This window comes from Polistes canadensis, unplaced genomic scaffold, assembly GCF_001313835.1.
Source record: "Polistes canadensis isolate GaletaPanama2010 unplaced genomic scaffold, ASM131383v1 scaffold_520, whole genome shotgun sequence".
Classification (NCBI taxonomy): domain Eukaryota; kingdom Metazoa; phylum Arthropoda; class Insecta; order Hymenoptera; family Vespidae; genus Polistes; species Polistes canadensis.
Window position 1 is genome coordinate 1 of NW_014570067.1, and position 11,312 is coordinate 11,312.

The window sequence follows — 11,312 nt, forward strand, 5'->3', positions numbered from 1 at the left end:
AAAAAAAAAAAACAAAAAATATTGTGAACGTATAGTGTTTTGCAATTTCACGGTTATTATTCCTTTTATCACAGTCTAATTAGAATTTCGGATAGGTGATGTCCTAGGTCCTCGTCAAAATGTTTCTTTTCTTTATTTCTTTTTTACAATTTGTCGTAGTTTGATTAACGTTGACTCACAAACGAGTGTCTGGTTTTAATAAGGAGGACAGTTATCTTCGATGAATCAGACACGGCCGAGAATTATAGCAAGGAGAGCCATGCGAACATAAACGCCGTTCTCCGCTTGTCTAAAATAAGCRGCTCGAGGATCCATGTCAAATTCTGTACTTATTTCGAAAACACGTGGAAGAGGATACATTACTACCATTTTCTTCTTTGCGCGTGACATTAATTGCGGTGTCACTATGAAATGACCACAAACCTGTCTATATTCCTCATGCGTAGCGAAACGTTCACGTTGAATACGTGTCATATAMAATACATCCGTATCTTGTAATGCTGCCTCGAGACTTTTAAACATTTCTTGAGATACGCCACGCTTTGACACATAATCAATCACATATTCGGGCATTTCAAGCCCGGGTGGAGATACATATCGAAGTTCAACGTTATACAAGGTCAGTAACCTGGCAAGAGAATGAACGGTTCTTTCGTGCTTTAAATCCCCGACCATAGTGATCGTTAAACCATTAATAGTTCCAATCTCATTGCGAATCGTGAAGATATCCAATAAGGCCTGTGTGAGGTGTTCACCAATACCGTCGCCGGCATTTATTAGAGGTTTTCTACAGTGTTGAGATGCTCTTAAAACACCATCAGGCTCAGGGTGTCTAACGACAACAACATCCGCATAACCAGCCATTGCAGCCACAGAATCTTCTAAGGTTTCACCCTTTTTAACCGATGACGTAGATCCATTAGAGTAAATAACCCTTCCACCTAGTCGTTCCATAGCAGCTGCGAAACTGCACGACGTTCTGGTACTGGCTTCGTAAAAAATAGATGCCATAATTTTTCCTCTGAGTATGTGATCCAAAGTTCGTTCTTTTCGAATCRCATTCTGAAATGTTTCGGCAAGRTTAAACACCTYTTTTAGTTCTTCTTTATTAAATATATCTGCCGAAAGAATATGATGACCGGTCAGATTGCAAGTAACATGACTCGACGGTGTCAATTGTAGATGCAAATTTTTACTACTATCGCTCTTGTGACGTATTGAACTACTAAAGGAAAAGCGTGAAATTGTTCGTTGAACTTCGAGTAACTTTGGATGGTCGATGTCCACATCGATCGTTGGTGCATGGACAACAGACTAATTTTTTATATTTCTTTGCATTTCTTTGATATCCTGACCAAAACCTGGATTAACCAGAACTTGTCCTTCCACGTAAGCTACTTCACCTCTAAGGACAACTCTGTGAACAGATCCATGAACTTTTATACCAGCGAAAGGTTTCCATTGAGCTTTGCTAAATGGCATTACACCCATTCATCGTCGAGATCAACTTCTATGTAGGTATTTGGTTGATCTGGTATGTTGAATATCTTTTTTGGATTCTTGTAAAACTTCTCGACCAGTTCTTCTATCGTAAGTCTTCCTTTGTGYACGGCATTAAGTAACAATGCTAAAATTGTTTCCAATCCTGGAAAWYCTGGTGGCGCATTTTCGCTTAATTTTTCTTCAACGGTGTGAGGTGCATGATCCGTCGCGAAACAATCGATCACATCTAAATTGTCCCATAACGCTTGTTGATCCTCTTTAGATACCAAACGAGGTCGTACTTGACCCTTTCTTTCACCTATCCATTTTAAATATCATCTTGACAAAGGAAAAGATGATGTGGACATACTTCACACGTTACTGCTAGACCCTTTTCTTTAGTAGTACGTATGATTTGAATTTCTTCTTTTCTTGCAACATGACAAATATGAACAGGTCTGTTGTACAGATTGGCCAAAAGTAGAATAGCTGCTGTAGTTTGTCCCTCAGCATGAACACATATAGGATTTTTTTTAGGCCAGTTTTGGAAATGTTTTGTCCAAATGTTCAGATCTAGCAGACGTAGCGTCGTGAATGTATCATTCAGATACATCTTGAGACCTGTGGCAAGGGGTGCGAGTTCTGGTATTATATCGTAATTGTCCGATGATGCACCAACGAAAAGAGCATAATCGCATCTTGCACCAGCTACGGTACGCTCTTTTGCCAAGGCAAAGGTCTGATGATCAACGACAGCTGGACTGGTGTTGGGCATAGCAAATATCATGGTGATACCACCAGCCAAAGCGGCAGCCGTGCATGATGCAAAATCTTCTTTGTGATTTGCAYCAGGATCACGAGTGTGTACGTGAACATCTATGAATCCTGGTAGTTTAATCATTCTTCGGGAAGACATGCAATCCGTGTGCGTCTTCATACGCAGTGCACGTCCACCTAATATTCTCATTGCCTCAACAAGAAGTTTGGCACATTTAACATCCGTGACAAGTAGAACAGAATAATCTACCGCCAATCTTCTGGTACGATAACCATGCGTCATGATGTTTGACACACGTCTAGTACCACCATTTCTCATTGGCAAATTAATGACGAGGTCGAATTCTTTTTTCGAAAGGAAATCAGCAAGATGTCTTAATTCACTCGGACTGGAGTCCTCGTTAACGCCGATGTTTTCGAAAGTCCATTGCACCGGTTCCACCTCRACTCCGTGTTCACTGTAAAAGTCCGCAGTGCCTATGCTGGCATACAAATTGTAACCCATCTTGTGCAGACTGCTAATGCCTGGTAATAATTCCAATTTATGTTTAAAACTTCCTATTGATAATAAGATCCCTTTTTGTGGTATATRAAAACCGGTACTCATCATTCCTTGGAGATACGCTTCGTAACGATTTTCTTCGAAGCAAGCGACTTCTCCCGTTGACACCATTTAACACCTAACATGACTTCGGCAGCTGCTAGACGAGAGAATGAAAACTGCGGTACTTTAATACCAACTTTTCCACTCCCAGCTAGAACATCTACAGGTTCAACCGATTCACCAACTATCAATCGTGTTGCCATTGCGACAAAATCGKGATCCAAGGTTTTGGAAACGAATGGGAAAGATTTTGAAACTCTTACGTTGCATTCTATCATCTTTAATTCATTGTTCTTTGCAATCAATTGCATTTATAGGAACCAGTTACTCCTAAAGATGCAGCAACAGCTTTGGAAATCGATTTGATTTTTGCTAAAGTTTTTGCATTGATATCTTGCGGAGGTGTTACTAATGTAGCATCTCCTGAATGTACACCAGCATTTTCGACGTGTTCAGAAACAGCAATGCATAGAATACGCTACAGCATCCACGTCGATTTCTTTTGCTTCCAGGATGAATTTTGATATCACAACGGGATGTTCCTTGCTGACTTCGCTGGCACTTTTCAAATAAGATTCGAGATCTTGATTGGAATATGCGACATTCATAGCAGCACCGCTTAAAACATAAGACGGTCGTACTAGGCAAGGATAACCAACGTCTTCGCAAAATTGAATTGCAGATTTGAGATTAGTCAATTCTTTCCATCTGGGTTGTAAAATTCCAATTAAAATTCCAAAAATTTAAATTGATTTTCCGCACCGTCTACAGATTCTGGTGACGTTCCAAGTATTCTAGCTTGTTGTCTGTGAAGATTAATAGCAATATTGTTCGGCAATTTTCCACCCATAGATAAAATGATTCCTTCTGGCGATTCGTTGTGGTAAATGTCCATTACTATTTCGAATGTAATTTCTTCGAAGTAAAGACGATCGCTCATGTCGTAATCCGTGCTCACTGTTTCAGGATTATAATTGACCATAATGGTTTTACGATTTAAATTTCGAAGTTCACGTAGACAACTTACAGCACACCAATCAAATTCTACAAAACTGCCGATTCTGTATACTCCAGAACCTATAACCATTGTATAACCCCCTGGAAAATCGACATCATGGGTGGTACCATTGTAAGTCAAATAAAGATAATTCGYAGTCGCTGGCCATTCGGCAGCAACGGTATCTATTTGTTTAACCATAGGTCTGATGTTACTTTCTTGTCTTTGTATACGCACTGCTAGTTCAGAACTCTTAATCACAGTGACCATTTGTTTATCGGAAAATCCAATTTTTTTTGCACGTAACAGCATGTCATGCGATAATTTTGTATGATCGGTACTTTCCAAAACCGAATATAGGTCGATTATGTTCTTCATCTTTTGCAGAAACCAACGATCTATTTTTGTTAGTTTGTAGAGACGATCCATAGAATATCCAGCTTTTAGGGAAGCAGCTAGAACAAAAATTCTCTTGTCCGTAGGTTTTTTCAATTCCTCGTCGTTGACAGATTTGATGTACGGATCGAAACAATTAACATTTTCGTCAACTATTCTCAATGCTTTTTGGAAAGCTTCCTCGAATTTGCGACCAATCGCCACTACCTCGCCTACACTTTTCATAGAACTACCAATTTTTGTGCTGACTTGTTTGAATTTGCTAAAATTCTATCTGGGTATTTTGACAACGCAATAATCCAAGCTAGGTTCGAAACAAGCTGTCGTTCGTCCAGTTACGGAATTATGAATATCCGGTAAATGATAATTCAGTGCTAATTTAGCAGCTACATAAGGAGGATAACCGGTTGCTTTGCTAGGCAAAGCAGAACTTCTCGATAGCTTGCATTAACTTCTCCTACATACTATTCCAAAATGTCTGATTACTTTAATGGCCGTAGTACTAAGTATGTTGTATTCTTAATTCGACAGAATTTGACTAGGTGTAACGACAATTGATTCACTAGTGTAAATTTCAATCGGATCAATATTCTCTATGTTGCAAACTGCGATACAATTGTCGTATGCATTTCGTATTACTTCGTATTCAACTTTCTTTCCAACCCTTCAATGATTTGTCTATAATAAGTTGATTCGAATGGGAGAGCGCCTGTTGCGCTAATGTTTTTTTATTCGTCTTGCGTATTAGCGAAACCTGAACCGAGACCTCCGAGAGAAAACGCTGCTCTTGCCATAATCGGATAATCGAGTATCTTAGCTGCTTCTAAGGCCTCCTTTATGGAGTATACAGCTGCACTCGGTGCAATTTTTTCTTGAATCTCATTGATACGTTTAGCAAATATTTTTCGGTCTTCCATTTGTATGATAGATTCGATCGGTGTGACTAAAATGTTAACATTGTATTTTGTGAATGCACCGGTTCTCTCCAATTCCATTCTGCAGTTTAATGCAGTTTTTCCGCCAAATGTTAATAACACTCCATCGGGTCTTTTTGAGCGTATTAATTGTTTATCATTATTCGGAAAGATTGGTAACAAGTAAACTTTGTCAGACATACCTTCGGTAATTCGCACTGTGGCAATATTAGGATTTACTAGAAGTGTTTGGATGCATTCCGATCGCTTGTGAACCAGAATAATCGAATTCACTAGCTTGACCAATGCTAAGTCCTCCTGATCCCAAGATAAGAACTTCTTTCAGATGAAATTTGTCGATTTTTTGCGACGCTTCACATTTCAATTTATTATTAAGCCTGTCTTTGACAGTTATTTGCGGATGACCTTTCATATGGTCTATTATCGTCTGTTAAAGTTGAATTAGCTTGTTGATTAATAGTAGTTTCTATTGTTTGAGCTGCTTCTGGAACAGTTTCTGAATCATGTTCTGGAACGATTTCAGAAACAGATTCATGAATATCTTCTTGAATAGTTTCTTGAACACTTTCTGGAATGGTTTTCGGACTAATGTCTTGAACTTGATTGTTGCCTATGTTTTCGACTCTTCGTCGCTTATCGTCGTCTTTCGTATCCCTTCACCGTCCCCCGTTGTCTTCCCGTTTACTTTAACGCCTAATGGTCATCTAATAACAATAAACTATCACGAAATGCTCCCCCTGATCCTTTCCGTCGCCTATATATGTTCTTACGGTTTCATTGAATCGGCTGCTGTGGACGTTATGTATAGACCTTCATGTTCCTTCACTTTTCGTACCAGATAGCGATTATTTTTTAGCACTTTACTTACTTTGGATGGCCCCAAATACTTCGGGTGTAGCTTTACACCTGGTCCAACTTGTGTCCGTCTTGTCGCAACCAGATTACCCTCACCATACCGTGTTGCGACAGTTCTCTTTTTATTAAACGAGCTTCGGTTTTCCGCCTGAGCCTTAAGATAGCTTAAAGATAGCACTAATACTAAAACTAAGTGTCATAGCAAACTATAATCGCGTTACGGAAGTAGTCGATAAAACCGATATGATTTTAAATGCCACTAATACTGTTCGTAGAACTCATAAATAGTATAAGAAATTCTTTTTCTATATGCCGAACCTTTCGATTTACAATGCTTACATACTCTATAAAACTACGTCCAAAACGAATATAGCATTTACGAAATTTCATTTACGTCTCATTCGAGAAATTCTACTAAAATATCCAAATAAAAATATATATAACAATAAGTCTTCAGGCAAAACTGCATCCAAAGATAATCTCTTACGACTGGTTTAAAGACATTTTCCATCCAAATATACTAATACCATAAGAAGCGGCAAAACAGTCTGCGGAAATATGTGGTTTGCCGCAAACACAAAAAGCGAACCGAAAAACGATTCGAATGTAAAGACTGTAACGTTGGATTATGTATTAAACCCTGTTTTAGATTATATCATACGAAGAAAAGTTATTAAAAATTGTTAAAAATTATCTGAAATTATTAAAGATTAATACAGATTGTTACAAATTACTAAAATTGTTATTATTATTAATTTTGTTGTTTGATCGGCGCGCTGGCAAGCTGTTACAAGGAAATAACAAGCAAAATAAGTTCTGCACATCGTGTTGAGAATAACTCGCGTATCGTGTTGAACGCGCGGTCCATCTTTTACTGTCACGCCGGCTGCCTAGAACGCAATTTATTGCTAAACGCTGCACTGCGAAAAAGGGTTAAAAATACGAATACATAAGTCGTCTATATATCACAACACATCAAAAATAGGTTTTTTACTGTCCTAAGGTCTATTTTATAATTTTTCGGTTCATTATAAGCCGAAATACAAAAAAAAAATATCAATTTAATTTAATTAATAATCTTGTCCAGAACTACAATACTAAAATATGTATCAAAGGGAATTTGAACGGTTATTAATTCTTTATGAACGTTGTTTTGAGCAAGTTGAACGTTTCATCCCTTTATTGGGATTTCATCAGCAACTAAAATTTATTATGACTTATTAATAAATATACAAAACATTACAATAAATTAAAAAGCGTTATTTTTTTACCTTGATCGTTATTGTTCACGAGTCAATATACATTTTTTCTTTTTCGAAGTCATACATTTAAACTATACTTAACATTTACAACACATTTTGTCCTAAGAACCTTTATATTACCACATGTAATCAAATACTATTAATTCCATCTAGACTAGTGTTTATTAATCTAGGTATCTTCAATATTATGATGTCCTCTATTTCTGTGTCCTGTTATGATAACTAAATTTTAAAATTTCGTTGTAGATGTTGTTTAAATTATTCGTATCGGTTCTGTAGTTAACTGTATTATTATTTGTTATATGGTACATTTCGCTTATATTTCTTTTATACCAGTTGTATTCTTTGTCTAAAATAGTTGCTTCCTCGAATTTAAAATTGTGTCCTGTTTTAAAATGATGTTCAGCTAACGCGGTGGTATTGGTTTTTTGAACATTAGTAGGTTTACAGTCATTCCTATGTTGGTCTAATCTTTTTTTTAATTTCTGTTTTGTTTGTCCTATATAACATTTGTCACATTCACATGGTATTTTGTACACTAAGTTTGATTGTACTAGTTTATCAACCTTGTCCTTTAGTTTTGTATATATTGAATTTATTTTAACCATTTATTATTATATTTTAACAATTTATCTGATGTTCTATTTGAATTTCTGAATTTTGTAGAAATAGAACAATTTGCAACTTTGCATCTTTCAGAGAAACAAAGTGAATTAGAATTTTCGGATTTATGAAGTTCCGAAAACTTCGCGAAACCTCGTTTAGATTGGAAGCAGAAACGTTTGAAGAGAAATATGCGGATAATATGTCTGACGTTCACAGTGAGGTCGGGGACACTAAAAGCAGCGATAGTGATGGTGATGACAATATTGAAAAAGGGGTAGAGGAAGATTCTTTCCCACGACCAATAAGACGTGCACAAATATCAAGCAGAAGTGACGAAGAAGAAAACGTGGAACATACAATCGACTTGTCTAACATTGATACACCGCGTGTACATGAATTTTTCGAAAGTTCCATGGGATTACGTGTCAACGTTACTGACCGTGATCTAGTGTAAAACGTCGTAAATTGTTTCCTCGGAAATGATCTTCTAGAGTTTATCGTTATGGAAACGAATAAATATCGTGCAGAGAATTACCTCAAATTTAACATATAGTCGACCGATCGGGAAGATCTCCCGCTTTAGCGTTAATATCACGTTTCTTTTTTTCTGCAATTCTTAATTACCTCGATTTGAGATTTTTCTCAATTATTTGCGCACTGATTTTATAAAGCACAATATATAATAAAAATCCACAAATTTAGTACTGAGAATTATTTTAAAAGTAGCAGAATTACACAATTGGGACCAAATAATGTTATAATAGTTTAAGATAAGACACAGAAAACTTTAAAAAAAACTGGTATGTGAACTTATGTACTCAAGTAAGAAGTTATACTTCTATTTCGTAACAAAACATTTTGTTTCGCAGCTAATACGCTTAACAACGTTCCGTGTTTATTTGTGATAGATACTTTCCTTAAGATACATTTTTGTAACGATAGTAATAGGCATTACACTTTTCTGCATGAGTTTTAGAAATCTCGGAAACTGAAAGAAAAATTCAAATGTATACTGATACTGCTCAAAAAGCTGCAAGAGATTAAAATTAAATAAGAATTATTGTAAAAAATAATTTATAAATAACTAAGATGCATTTATTTTTCAATTCTTTAGATAATATATTAATGCACATGGTTTCCTCCCAGTGTGAATAAAAAGAAAACGGTGTCTTCCAAAATCTTTTATAATTTCAGTATCGTCGGCTTCTTCTTATCGTTGTTGAAAATAATGCCCTCTCTCTTCCATTAAAATGATTAATCATCTATGCGGAAAGAATAAGTTTTCTAATGCTCTGAATAAATATTTTTTAAGAGAATTTTTAAAAGAATTATAATATTTGTTTCCCCTTCAGAAGCAAGAATATTTTTTTTACTTTTTAACAGATTCATGTTTTGATTATTCCTTGAAAACTGTGGTTGAATTCTATTCGCATAATATTCACATGAAATCTCTACGAAGGAGACAGTTAGTAAAAAAAAATTGTTATATTGTAAACCATTGGAAAATGAAATTTATATGCATAGATCCGATGCTGAAATGGAGTCTGTTTCTTGAGTGTGCTACGGTCTTTGATTGGAATAAAAAAAGTAGAGCCACATACTTAGATAAAATTATTTAAGATTGTAGTTTATGTATGAAATATAAAAAATATAAAAAGAGAAGCAGAGCACCATAAATTGAATTAAAAAACAATATAATACCTAAATTTTACTCGGTAAAGTATTTTAACTGAACAGAATATTGCTATTTTACATGATATTGTTTATTATAATATCAGGATAAAGAGAACGACTTGGAATTCATCGGTATATTTACATTAAATTCAGAAAATTATCATCGTATTGTTAAGACATAACAAAAATCGCACAGCATGTTATCTATTATAGTTTATTCATTGTCAACTTAAATTGATGATCACTATAGAGAAGAAATAAGACAAATTCAAATTAATAAATAATAATACATACCTCAGTTAACTTCAAAAAACTAATAAATTATAGTATATACCTCAATTAACCTCAAAATAGACTTTCATTACACTAATATTCTCAAATAATCAATGTTCTTGAAGATATTTTAGAAGATATTCACAGTTTTTTAATATCAATCACTACCGTATATGATAATTAAAATAAATAACTTCCAATACATAAATCATTTTTGTTTGTATCGATATAAAACATTTGTTGTGTATATAGAAATATTCGAATATAGATATCAGTTCATACTAAATGTAAGAGAGATATATCGAACTAGTTTATGCCGTACATTTAAAATCGCTGTGCCCGCGCATCGTAAATACCGACAGACTTTATGGTGTGCATAGCGGAAGATTTTTTTGGTCGGGATACGCACGCATCGTAAAACTTCAATATAATTTATAATGTATAAAAAAATCCCGCCTAAAATGTCTGGAAGAAATAATAAAAATTTAGATTATTCATGGATATACTGTCAGACTGTTCTGATGCTATATGCAGGTAAGTGGTTCTGAATATAACGACAATGATAGAATTATTGTTCCCATACATCAAAGTAATCGTCGAATACATTTGATTAAATCGGAAGATGATGTTAGATCCTTCCAATTATGTCAATAATTGGTTAGAGAATGATGTGAGATTTGAGCTAGAAGCATATGATCGAACCTTCAGCGGAAACAATGTCTCAAGATCATGAAAATGTATTGGGAATAATACAGTTGTTTCTTGATAATGTTTTTTTTGAATAATTAGTAACAGAAACAAATAGATACAGCTCTTGGGTTGTAAACAAATATAAAGACTATAAAGAAGCAAAATGAGTTGACCTCACAGTGAGAGAAATGAAAAGTTTTTAAGCTTAATTATCGTGTTGAAACAATGACAAAAAAATGATATAGAGAATATGATGTATATTTTTATGTAATATTTATGCACATGTGTAATGCGTTTCGTTGTGCGACGTGGTATAGTAAGTGCTTTAATAACGTACAGATAATTATCTTTATGGGAAAAACACGAAGATGATATGTACGATTACTGGTTCACTCTTATCATATATAGAAACCCCAATATTCACCAAAATAAAGAGCTGCAATAGAATTATGCAAATATGGAAAATGTGGCATTTTTGCAATAATGATTTATTGCATGACAAATAAGACAAATTATTTAAAATTAGATAATATTTGAAATTATTTACAATACACATTTCTAAGTGTATATACACCAAAGCAAAAATTATCAACAGATGAAGGCATGATTCCTTGGCGAGAGAAATTACCTTTCCGCACATATAATCCCGCAAAATTAGGGACATATAAAATTCTGGTCCGGTTGCTGTGCAAAATAACGTCAGGATATTTTTGTAATTTTCAGATCCAAAATTCTTATGTAGGATTTCATCATCATATTTA

At 34.9% G+C, this 11,312-nt stretch overlaps 1 pseudogene; it reads right to left on the minus strand.

Annotated features, from left to right (window-relative positions):
- Nucleotides 1-220: 220 nt before the first annotated feature.
- On the minus strand, nucleotides 221-5,251 carry LOC106792648 (annotated as a pseudogene).
- Between the last annotated feature and the right edge of the window lie 6,061 nt (nucleotides 5,252-11,312).